The sequence below is a fragment of the Emys orbicularis genome, chromosome 7 (genome assembly GCF_028017835.1).
Source record: "Emys orbicularis isolate rEmyOrb1 chromosome 7, rEmyOrb1.hap1, whole genome shotgun sequence".
In the NCBI taxonomy this organism is placed as follows: domain Eukaryota; kingdom Metazoa; phylum Chordata; order Testudines; family Emydidae; genus Emys; species Emys orbicularis.
The window spans coordinates 116,198,993-116,211,790 of NC_088689.1; positions in this window are offsets into that span (position 1 = coordinate 116,198,993).

A 12,798-nucleotide genomic window follows, 5' to 3' on the forward strand; every position below is an offset into this window, starting at 1 on the left:
TGTATGTTCTTTGAGACAGTATATTCCTGCAATGGATGGTGACCTAGAAATCCAGATCAGAGGTAATCCCCCATTATTTAGCCCTTTTACTATTGGTATGTTTGCCAAACAATGCTCCATGTCAGATTTCACTGATGACCTTAAGGGTGGTTGCCAAGGATTTTGGATTCCCCCCTAAAAAGAGAGTCCCAATGCAGTTATTACATTCTTGGGCATCAAGTTAGATTGAGGGAGAATTAAATTACACTTTCATGAGGTGCCTGGCACAGCTTTCACAGGCTGATGCAATCATTAATTTGTCACCTTGATTTTGTTTGCAGAGCCATTTCTCCATGGCAGACTTTTTTTACAATGCCCGATTGAAGCTATAATGAAATGTTAAAAGTAATGGCATTATTTTCTAGAGCTATTAAGGGAGAATCTGGCATTTCCAATGGTAGTTATAGAGCATTTGATGTCATAGGATAACAACAACTTGTGTCCAACAAGGATTTGTAGTTATTTACAGATGTGTTAGCAGGAAAGGGTTTGGCTTTTGTTTTCCCAGGTGTGCAGAGGTCTGGCTAACAGCACTGAGTTAATGGAGCTCTACCCCCGGAACATTTCCCCCCATAATTATGGCAATGGTAATTTTGGGTAAAAAGTTCTTCAAATCATTGGCACTGATATCTGATTTAAGAATATGTGGGGAGTTAACAGATGGGCAGTGGATTCAGGCCTGCGATAGAGTTACTGAGGGAGGTTTTGTTTTAAAATGTCTCTTACTTAATATACCCATGAAGGCCAGGCATGTGCCCATGGGCTGTAATCAAATAACTGACTCTCCCTCTCTCATTTCCAGCAGTCTCGTTTCAGGTTACTGGCACCGGAGGTTAAAGAACAGCCACGTCAAATACCAAAAGCCCTTTGGTAACTAAGGGTATCGAGACTAGGAGGAGGAGAATGGAAGTGGCTAGCTCTCAGCACATGATAGATCTAATCTAAGGGCCTGTATAATTAACATACATTACTTTCTGCAGGAGTAAAGGTTTATATGGGATCTGGTTAATTCTAATATAAGAGATAGTCCTGTCTGCATTACACAGGAGTGGCGGAAGCTAGGCTTATTTCCTGGCTGGTCTTTAGTTAGTAGGTGCGGCAGTTCTGTTCCCAAGGCAGGCAGGTCCCAGATCTCAGCTCCAGTGTTTGCAGTGAGAAGAATGTTAAAGGGCTAAGGGAGGCAACAGGGAGTTGTCAGGTAGACAACACAGCATCATTCATCAAGTACTGACAGCTTTACTGGAAACCAAAGACAAAATGTGCAATAGTTATGCTCCTGGGTAAACGTAGCATTCATTATGTCATTTTTAGGAGTGTTCAGGATCAGTGACTCAGTTGGTCTCTAAACGAGACCTAGGAATGTTATTTCTCAATATTGTCATGGATGAGTCTATGAGAATCCACATTTATCAGTCTACAAGATGGATGTAAAAGGTTGCAATGCATTGGTTAGCTACATAGAACATTGGATACAGTTCTTCATCTAGTTCTGCTTGGTACATCTGCAGGTACTTACCAAGGTTTGGATTTAACCCAACCAAGTATGTCACCTTTCAATTCATTTATACGTGGATCACCAACTCAGTAGCACAGCTGAGTGTGACAGAATATAGGATCAAAAGATTCATCCAAAAAGTTTGAGACATTTTATTCATATATAAAGATTACCATGGCACTGATCACTGTCATATCTAATTTGTGGTTTGGATACAATGAGATTGTTCTAGCTGTTACCACTGAGATATTTGTGTTCTTTGATAAAATACTGAAAAAATAATCCAATGAGGTTTAGATCTGTGGCTACTCTGATGTCCTAGGTCAGGATCCTTCCCCCAGAAGGACCCATGGATTGCTGCTGGTGATGCATTGGCTGGAGGATGCCAAGCTGAAATCATTTAGTAAAACACATGAAGTGGAATCAAGTGAAAGTTGTTCTTCTCTTTGTCTGAAGATGTTTGCCAGTACTGAATGTGCTAGTGGGAGGTGATATGGGAGGAAACTAATTCATAATAAGAGACTTTTGCCCACTTTGAGACTGTTTAACGAACCGTGGCCAGCCTGGTGCCAAAAAAAGGCAAATCCATATAGCAAAGAAACAATGGAGAGCCACGGAACTTGTTCTATTTAACCATTTCTTTGCTGACTGATTACTGTCTTGTGAAGTAAATTCAGTACATACACACACACACACACTTTACTGGCAGTGCTCCAACAACTGGCTTCATGCTGTAACTTCTCACGCATCACTGTCTTATTGTAGTAGAACAGGGATGGCCAAACCATGGCTCGTGAGCCACATGTGGCTCTTTTACAATTAAAGTGCAGCTCTCAGAGCCCCCCTATTCTCCACCTACCAGACTACTTGGAAGAGCTCGGGGCTTCTGCCCTGCGGTGGGGTGCTGGGGCTAGGAGCTTCTGCCCGGAAGGGAGGGGGTCTTGGGGCTTCAGCCCTGCAGAAGGCACCTGCCAGGGCTCGGGGCTTCAGCAGGAGCAGGGCTAAAGTCTCGTGCCCTAGCAGGTGCGCCCTGAGGGGCAGAAACCCTGAGACACCCCCCCACCCCCCAGCCCTGCAGGGCAGAAGCCCCGAGCACCGGCTCTCGAACTTCTGAAGATTATTGTATGCAGCTCGCAGGGTCAGTAAATTTGGCCATCCCTGTACTAGAATTACCAGAATCTGTATGTAGTATTTGGCCATCCCTGTACTAGAATTACCAGAATCTGTATGTAGTATTCATGGTGGGTTTGTGCGTAATCAAAATTATATGCAGTTTTGCTCACCATATTCCTTAGATGTGAAACTATCATTTGTAGTATTGAGATGCCCATGCAGATGTAGCTAAAATCCTGCAGTCATGTTTCCTAATACGAGAATAATCTAACTACCAACTACAGGAGAAGAGATCCATAACTAAGTAGAAATTACAACCAATTGAAACGGGGAAAAGAAAAAACATAAACCTAATACACAGTTTCCTTAAGAAAAGGACTCATGGTTGACAAGTGTCACCCATGATGCCCCCCACACTTTATGTAATGGAGTTTTAAAATAGTTTGGCCATAACTATATTAGCAGCTTTTTGAGTGGAACCCAAGGTGGAACAATCCCTGTCCCAAGGATCTTAGTGCATCTGCAATTGGTACTGATGTGCCATCTACAGAGCAAAAGTCCCCACATGAATTCTCACCTAATGCCAAAATGGAGAACAGATGTTTCATTTTACAAGTATTGAGCAAAGATGGCATCAGGTGCCTCGGGTCCCCAGATATGAAAATGATCCTTTGATTTAAGAATGTAACAATGAGCAACCAGCTGGTAAGAAACAGCTAAGGACCAATATCTAATTGAGACCATCTGGTGTCCAGGGTTTCTACGTATGAATTCAATTAGCCTCTGCGTCAGTAATTCTCTGTTCCCACCCTGTCATGGGTTTGGAATAAATACTGTACTATTCCCATGGATCTCCAGGTGCTGAGTGTGTGTCCCGTAGTTATACAGTCCTTGTCTAGTGATGGCTTTGTCTTTTTCTTTCTCTCTTTTTAAACTCTGCTTTTAGATTCTGTTCTCTGGCTTTTCATGCTTGGAGGTTACCCGTATAATTGTGAGCCAGTGAGAACACAATAAAAGTCATCATAAATTCAGGATCACATGGCATCTAGGTCTGATGTTCCTTCTTTTACCATTATTAAGACGATAATAAGCATGTTTACATTTTTATAATAATTTTGCACTATGCATAGACAGCCTAATTCTCTGTTGTGCTTAAGCCCCTTTATGTTGATCTGGTAGAATAAAGGATCCTTAAACCAGAAGGCAGCAATCACCTCCAGGGACTGCCCCCGGTGTGAGAAGATTCCCTGGCCAGCTAGAGGTGTCAGAAAGACTTACACCAAGCTCCTCCCTGGTCCCCAGTGCAGGGTGTGTGTTAGGGTACAAATGTAGGGGCCTGCATGAAAACTTCTAAGCTTATCTACCAGCTTAGCTCTGGTCCGCTGCCACCATCTTAAGAATTCCCTCCCTGGGAAGCCTTGAGAAACCTTTCACCAATTCCCTGGTGAATACATATCCAAACTCCTTGGATTTTAAACAAGGAGAAATTGACCCTTCCCCCCTCCTTCCTTTCACCAACTCCTGGTGAATACAGATCCAAACCCCCTTTGGATCTTAAAACAAGGAGAAATTAATCAGGTTTTTAAAAAGAAGGCTTTTAATTAAAGCAAAAGGTAAAAATCATCTCTGCAAAATCAGTATGGAAAATAACTTTACAGGGTAATCAAACTTAAAGAGCTCAGAGGAATCCCCTCTGTCTTAGGTTCAAAGTATAGCAAACAAGATAAGCACTTTAGTAAAAGGTACATTTACAAGTTGAGAAAACAAAGTAAATCTAGGACGCCTTGCCTGGCTTTTACTTACAATTTTGAAATAAGAGAGACTTGTTTAGAAAGATGGGGAGAACCTGGATTGATGTCTGGTCCCTCTCAGTCCCAAGAGCGAACAACCCCTTAAACAAAGGACACACACAAAAGCCTTTCCCCCCCCAAGATTTGAAAGTATCTTGTCCCCTTATTGGTCCTTGGGGTCAGGTGTCAGCCAGGTTACCCGAGCTTCTTAACCCTTTACAGGTAAAAGGATTTGGAGTCTCTGGCTAGGAGGGATTCCATAGCACTGTACACAGGAGAGCTGTCACCCTTCCCTTTATAGTTATGACAAAAGGATCCTTAAACCAGAAGGCAGCAATCACCTCCAGGGACTGCCCCCGGTGTGAGAAGATTCCCTGGCCAGCTAGAGGTGTCAGAAAGACTTACACCAAGCTCCTCCCTGGTCCCCAGTGCAGGGTGTGTGTCAGAGGGGAAGGGCTGTGCCTTTAAGGGATCATTGTTGGACCAAATATAAGTTTGAGCTGCTGAGCAGCCATCAGCCCTTCTTAAGTCAATGGGAACTTCGAGCGCTTAGTACATCTGCAAATCAGGCCACTGCATTAGAAGGAAGATTTTCAAAGGCACACATGGAAGTGAAGCACCCAGCTTCCATAGACTTTTACTGGGAGCTGGACAACTAACTGCGCTTCCTACCTTTGAAAATCTCCCTCTGGAACCAAAATATGTATTTAGGAGTCCTTTGAACAGTTTGCCTTAAATATTTGAGACTACATTTCTAACCTAGGCAAAATGCATTCTAATTTCTGCAATGCTGAATACTGGCTCCTCTTACTCACAGTGCCAAGCTTCACTGATAGTATTGCATCTGAAACCACCAACTTACAATTATGTAACAGTAGCATGGTTTTAAAAGATGCTGTCCTTGTAATAGGACACATGAGGGTGGAAATTACCATTTGTCTGACCGCTACCAAACTTTAGAGCTGACCAACAGCTGTTTTCCTGCCTAAGGAAAGTGCCCCAACCCCATACATACTTCAGCCAACACACAGACCTCTTAATGCCTGTTCCACTCTACATATACCTCAGCAACCCTCCACTGGCCCCCACTTATCCTGACACCCCCACACACACATCCTGCTCACCACAGACACAACCCCTCAGCCCCCAACATTCCTGCCCCTATCCCCACTTTCTCCCAGTGGCCCCACTTGCCCCTAACCTTCCACCCCACAGTCTTCCAACACTTCCCACTCACCCCATAGTTCACCAACTCGCCCCAGTCCCTTATCCACTACTCTCGGGACCTTCCTAGCCACTGACCAACACCCCCCTGGCTCAGAGTTCCACTCCCATCCCAGGCTAGGGCGGCTCCTCCTGACCCTGGCTGCCCAGCAGCTCTGTTCACTCCCATTACCAAGCCCACACTCACACAGCAAAGGCCAAATTTCAGTGAGTGGCATTGCCACCTCACAATGTCACTCACTCAAATTTAGCCCGGTCAAAACCCCCACAAACACTGCCCTGGGCCAAATCTGAGTGGCACTGCAATCCCACACACCAGGTCACAATGCCACTCACTCAAATTTGGCCTGGCCACCCTCCTCATGGCTTAGGAGCTGGGGGGGAAAGTAGTCGAGCCAAATTTGAATGTGTAGCATTGCTAGCTGGCACATGGGGTACCAGCACCACTCAAGTTTGGCCTGTTGCAACGCCACCCTCCCAGATCTAGTGGTCAGGGCTCCCTCTGAGATGAGGGCCCTGTGCACATTTGTTAATCTGGGCCTGCTGGCTCTTGAACACAGTCTCATTCATGACCCCTCTGCAGGGCCGGTGCTACCATTAAGGGAAACTAGGCGGTTGCCTAGGGCGCCAAGATTTGGGGGCGCCAAAAAGCAGTGCCCCCAATTTTTTTTTTACAGCGTTCCTGGGCTGGGCTGCCAGCGGCGCGCTGACACGTGCGGCTCAGACTCCCTCTCCCAGTGCAGCGGCTGCTCCATGCAATTATTGTCATTGCCGGTGGCGGCGGCGTGCTCGGGGAGGGGGCGTAGCAGAGGTGAGCTGGGGTGGGGAGCCCCCCGCGGCAGCTCCCCACCCCCCCCGGCCCAGGGAGCTGTGCGGCAGCTCCCCACCCCAGCTCACCTCTGCTCCGCCCCCTCCTCGAGCACGCCGTCGCTGCTCCACTTCTCCCGCCTCCCAGGCTTGCAGCACCAATCAGCTGTTTGGCGTGGCAAGCCTGGGAGGGGAGGAGGATTAGAGTGGGGGTGGCATGCTCGGGGAGGAGGCGGAGCAGAGGAGAACTGGGGTGGGGAGCTGCCGCACGGCTCCCCGGGGCGGGGGAGCTGCCACGGGGGGGCACCTCAGGGCAGAGGTAGGGAGCCTCAGGGCGGGGTGGAGGGTGGGGAGCTGCCACAGGGCTGGGGGGGGGGGGGCGCAAGGTGGAAGTTTCGCCTAGGGCGCGAAACTTCCTTGCACCAGCCCTGCCCCTCTGCAGTAGGCTGGGGAAGATGTGGGGTAGCTGGCTCAGAGGGTGTATTAAGTGAAACCTGTAGACCATGCTCCTTGGCACTAGACACTGACCAGAGTGCCAGAGCCATGGAGATTCTGCTGGGTGTAAATCTCTCATCCCAGAGTTGTGGGGTACGGGGACAAAGGTTGCCTTTCAGGGCTCCTCTCCCAGACAGCACTTTTTCATTGCACACCTAAGCACAGGCTAAGGTTGAGCTTTGCCTCCAAATCTTTGCATTATTTCTTTCCTTGTTCAAGAGCCAGTTAAAAAAGTTCTTTGCTTTCCATTCAGGAGAAGTGCGGGGACTTGGCTCCTGCTGGAAAGAAAGTGCAAAAAGTGAAGCTACTGCTCCCTGTGAGCTCTGCTTCCTTGCATTTGATTTCATATTTATGTTAGCAGGGAGACTCTCATTTACTGCTTGCTGCTGCTGTTTCTGGAAAGTACATGTTCCTGCTGCAGTTTCCTATGGAACGTCTTTACAAATGAAGAGACCATCAGGATCTAACTGCTGTATCTGGTAACCCTTGGGGGAGAGAGGCACATTTCTAGCTTGTCATTCTGCCTGGATGAGATTGGAGGCTCATTACCGAATTAGAAGATTATAAGCATAACAACACACAGCTAAATTTCAGGTTTCCAAAGTCATTCTTCATAACTCCCCCTCTCCACCCGCCCCCCCCCCCCACACACCCAATAGACTGCAGCCCCTTTGTCAGATAAACTTTCTAAAGAACAGCACTGAAGAGGAAGGCAGGAGGGAAGGAGCAGCAGAGTGGAGTGATTAGAAAATGGAACAGGTTCTCATTGGGGTGCAGAGCATGTACTAATCACTCGAGACATTATGGATGACAGGCATCATTTCATCCTGGATCCCACAGTGACTGTAAACTTGCTCATCTGTGCATTTGCTACAGGCCTAGAATATTTTACAGTTAAAGTTATCCTAAGCACCATTATTTCCTCCTTTTTCTCAAGAAGGCTCTGGAATGGACACCTGATCAAGAAGGCCACTGTACCCATTTTTCCTTCATGATGGAACTGCCTATTATCGCTGGCTTGAGGAATTGGTGGTGGACTACAGTGCTGTACGTCACTAGTTCAACTGTGACGCCATTCAGCATGAATAAAAATTGGTGAACGATAAGAATGGAATGGATCCGGTACCTATAGCATTTTTTTAATACTACCCTAATCACTGTGGTACCCAAACTCCTAATGACAAGAATTGCAAAAACAACCCACAGTGTGCTATTAGAGGTTGGACTGCTTAGTACCCTTATCCATTGAATGAACATAGAGACTCAGTTATCCTCCTACCCGTATGGACATTTGCTCCAGGACAGGGTTTTGGAGTAGCATGGGAGAAGCTGTTGTTGCTGATGTCCATGCCACACCCATTCCACAAATAGAGCACTTCCGTCTCCTGCATTAATTCACTTATTTTTTAAAGGAATGTTAAAGAATATGTATGTATGTATGTGTATAAATATAAATAAAATATTACCCATTTCAAGTTACTTGGAGACAGATTAGGAGTCAGCTGGCTGTAGCCAAAGTTGTGACTAGCATTTTTGGGGAAATACCTTATTGTATCAAAACAGGTCAAGTGTAACATGTGAAATGCATGGCTAGGGTGTGCAGAGATGCAGTGCAGCAGGACTGTGGGGTTTTCTCTTTTAAACCAAGTTTCTGTTATCCCTGAAGGGAGAACCAAAGTCATTTAACTTCTTAACATAAAAGAAGACACAGAAGGAAAACTTCCTTCTTTGCCTCTTTCAGGTTGTGGCATTTCTAGAAAGCTGCTGAATCACATCCTTATGATACATTGTCATGGAAATGGGCCCCCTCAGATTTCACTCATGGAAGCAGCATCCTATTTACTTACATTTCATAGATGGTTAACTCCAGAAGAGACCGTTATGATCATCTAATATGACCTCCTGCCAACACAGGCCATAACTCCTGCTTTGGAGCAAATTTATTTTCACCAGTGCTCCCTACCATAATATGAAACTAAATTATTTCTAAATCTTCCTTTAGCGTGTGTGTGTGTGTATATATATATATAAGCATGCACACTTGCATCTAACCTTCCCCCCTCCCCATTAGATTCAGGCCTGGGTGTGATGCATATGTTACTCCTGGGGGAATACTGAGTCATTGCGTGTGCACAGAATTTATGTCCCCCCACAGATTTCTTTATTTCCCAACAGAAAAATGATTTCTGACAAGGAAGCAGAGGGAAGCCACAAGAGCGGTCACGCAGCCCCTCCCTGGCAGCGCAGGCAGGTTGCAGTCAGTTGAAAATTAAATCATCACCGGTTGGGGGCGGGGGGTTGGGCAGTCATACATGGGAGAGAGAGAGAGAGAGAGAGAGACTCTGTCCCTCGCTCGCTATTGCAGCATGCTTGGCATGGAAGGGCAGGGCTTTGGGGTGTTTCTGAGGAGGTAGGCATGGGGCAGGCTCTGGCCCCTCAGGCAGAGCAGAATGTAGCACCCTGCCTGATTAGTGAGTTGTTCCCATTGTCTTTGTGAATTCCTCCAGGAGTATAAAACAGGTGTAAACGTTGTAAGGCTCCTTTACATTGCCAGAGTGGTGTAAAGGACAGTATGGCCTTATAAATGCTTATGGTGCTTTAGTGATTAGAACTGGTCTAAATGTTTGGACTGAAAATTTTCCTATCAAAATGTGCTCCATGAACTGTTTGCTACTGACCTTTGTGGAGATGGTCAGTAGCCAATATAAATTGTGAGTTTGATTCCCCAGCCCTCACTTGCTCTTCAGTTGCCTATGATGTAACACCAAGCATATGGCTGCATATATGGTTGACTAATAACTAGAAATAAAAAGGATCAAACCTTGCTACATTACCATTAGGCAAGGGGGCTTGAGGATTTCCTCCAATGCTCCGCACTCCCATTCTCCATACATTGTATTGTAGTTTAAATAAATTACCAAAATAATTGAAACCAGGAGTGATTATATTGCATTATTTTGACAAACATGCAGAATTTTAAAATATTGTGCACAGAATTTTTAAATTTTTGTGCAGAATACCCCAGGAGTATTGTGTCCAGCATAGATACAATACATGTTTAGAAAGGAATTATGCTTTCACAGCCAGACCTAAATTATATAAATAGGAATTAAATATATATAAAAATATGTTATACTGCAGTGAAACATATGTCACACTGAACCATTTATCTGCTGTAACTTACTAACTAAAATGGAACAGAGGGTCCTGTGGCACCTTTAAGACTAACAGAAGTATTGGAGCATAAGCTTTCGTGGGTGAATGCCCACTTCATCAGACGCAAGAAGCTTCCCGCCACCCCCATTGGCCTGGGACGGCGAACCACTGCCAGTGGGAGCCGCGATCAGCTGAACCTGCCAACATGGCAGGTAAACAAACTGGCCCGGCCCGCCAGGATGCTTACCCAGGCGAGCCGCATGCCAGAGGTTGCCGACCCCTGAACTACACAAATGTGGTACAAAAGGCCCCCATCCTGAAATCAGATCCACAATGGCAGACCCTTGTGCCCATGCAAATCCAATTGCAGGACTGAAGTCTGAACCATTATTTTCCATTTAGCAAAAATATGATGGCACCCTTTTTTAAAAAAAAAGAATGAGCAATAGCAGCTTACTTTACATAGCCCCAAATTTTCAAAAATGACTAATGCTTTTAGGCAGTCCTCATTTTTGGGATACTCAACTTGAGACAATTGAGAAGAGCCAGAATTTCAGAAGGTGGGTGCTCAGGACTTTCTGGAAATCAAGCCCCTATAAAGTGCCTCAGTTTGAGTCCCTAAAAACTTTTGAACTAGCCATTTTGAAAATTTAAGACATCATCCAGAAGAATCTCAAAGGTTAATTCACACCACTTTTTTTCCAGCCACTGCTGCAATGAAGCCACCCAGGCCCATATTGTGGGCGTCATTCTTCTAATCGGATCTCTCTCTAGGTCCTCACATCCCGGTTATGTCTGAATCTTGCCGATTCTTTCTGCAGAACATCCCTAAGATATGGCCTTTCCTGTTCATCCATACCACTAAAACGCTCATCCTGATTCTCATCATCTCACGTCTCGATTACTACAACAGCCTTTTCTCTGGCCTTGACAAATGCAATCTTGCCCTGCTCATACCCATTCAGAATGATGCTGCAAAGATCATTTTCCTAGCCCATCACTTTGACCAAGTCATCCCCACTCTTTACATCTCCCCACTGGCTCCCCCTTCTCTGTCACTTCAAATATAAGCTACTTGTCTTCACTTTTAAGGGCCTTCATGGCCCATCCCCACCCTACCGATCATCTCTGATTCAGTATCAAAATGTCAACTTCTACCTCAGATAGACCCATGATGCCAGCATCCATTGACCACTAGATAATTTTCAGACAAGAGCTTTTGTGCTTTCTCCCATGCTGAACCTTCACATTTGGAAGGAGCTCCCAGTGAACAGTGACAAAGCTACCTCATTATCCTCCTTAAAACTCTCCTTTGCCCTGATGCTAACCAATATTGTCTCATTGTTTTCTTGTATTCCTCCATCTGTTTGTCTGTATACATCTTTTTTGTCTCTTGTCCTAGACTTGGATTGTGAGCTCTTTGGAGCAGGCACTGGCTGCTGGCACAATGGGGTTCTGGTCCATGACTAGGGTTTCTAGGCCTTATGGTAATACAAATAAATAAATAATAATAATGATTAAATTTCTGTTAGCTACATAAATATTTTAAGTTCATGTCTTTCATTTTTTAAGGAATGCCCCTTACAATCTTCAGAGGGAAGACAAAAGTTCACTGACTTTATTAGCTATCCAAGAGGGGCAACTTTTGCTATAGCTGCCTGGAGTTTGGTTTGATCAGGATGTTCAGAGTTTTACTAACCCAGTTTTGCTGACACTAACCACTGCCAAGCTTGATATTCTGTGGTGCTATGGCCTTGCTACACGATTCCTCCCTCCCGGGATGAATACAAATAAAAGCAATTCCTGGAGTCCAGTCCATGGATGAACTTCAGCAGTGCTACCAACTAAAGAAGGGGCTGTTCTACAGATTATCTTAATTGATATTTGTTAAGGAAATGTATCTCATAGAACTAGAAGGGACCCTGAAAGGTCATTGAGCCCAGCCCCCTGCCTTCACTAGCAGGACCAAGTACTGATTTTGCCCCAGATCCCTAAATGGCCCCCTCAGGGACTGAACTCACAACCTTGGGTTTAACAGGCCAATGCTCAAACCACTGAGCGATCCCTCCCCCTAATCTACCACAGACTATCCTAGGAACACCTCAGCACAGCAGAGATTACTCCATTAGTCATTTTGGCTGCCACCCAGTAGTCCATATCAACACCAAAATTAGAGTGGTTCGAGGATAGCTTTATTTATTTATTTATTTATTAATAAGGCTGCCACATTGTGACTAGATACACTGTTGAAATTCAGCTGCCGGAACTATGGAGGTGGGAGACCTTTATTTAGCCTGATCTTCCATCATGAAACCTCCTCCAGATTTCCAGCACAACCGCTGTCACAGCATATGTCAGACTGCTGACTAATGGGGCCAGTTCAGTTGATCCCGATGACCCCTTCATTGCTATTTAGTTGCAGTTGTCACATGATCTGCTCTTACATTAGGATGTTTTATTCTGAATTAGGGATGTTGAAAAAGCCTCAGTAGAATTGCGCAAAATTCAAAATTTGTGCTTTAGAGATTCCCCCCCCCCTCCCTTTTTTTTATTTTGGGTGTGAAAAATGCATGCTGTTCTGTTTGGCACAATGTCACACATCCAAGATTTTACTCTATGTGAAATCTCTATTATCTAGCCAATCTCCATGGCTATTTGCTCCTTCAAAACACATACATT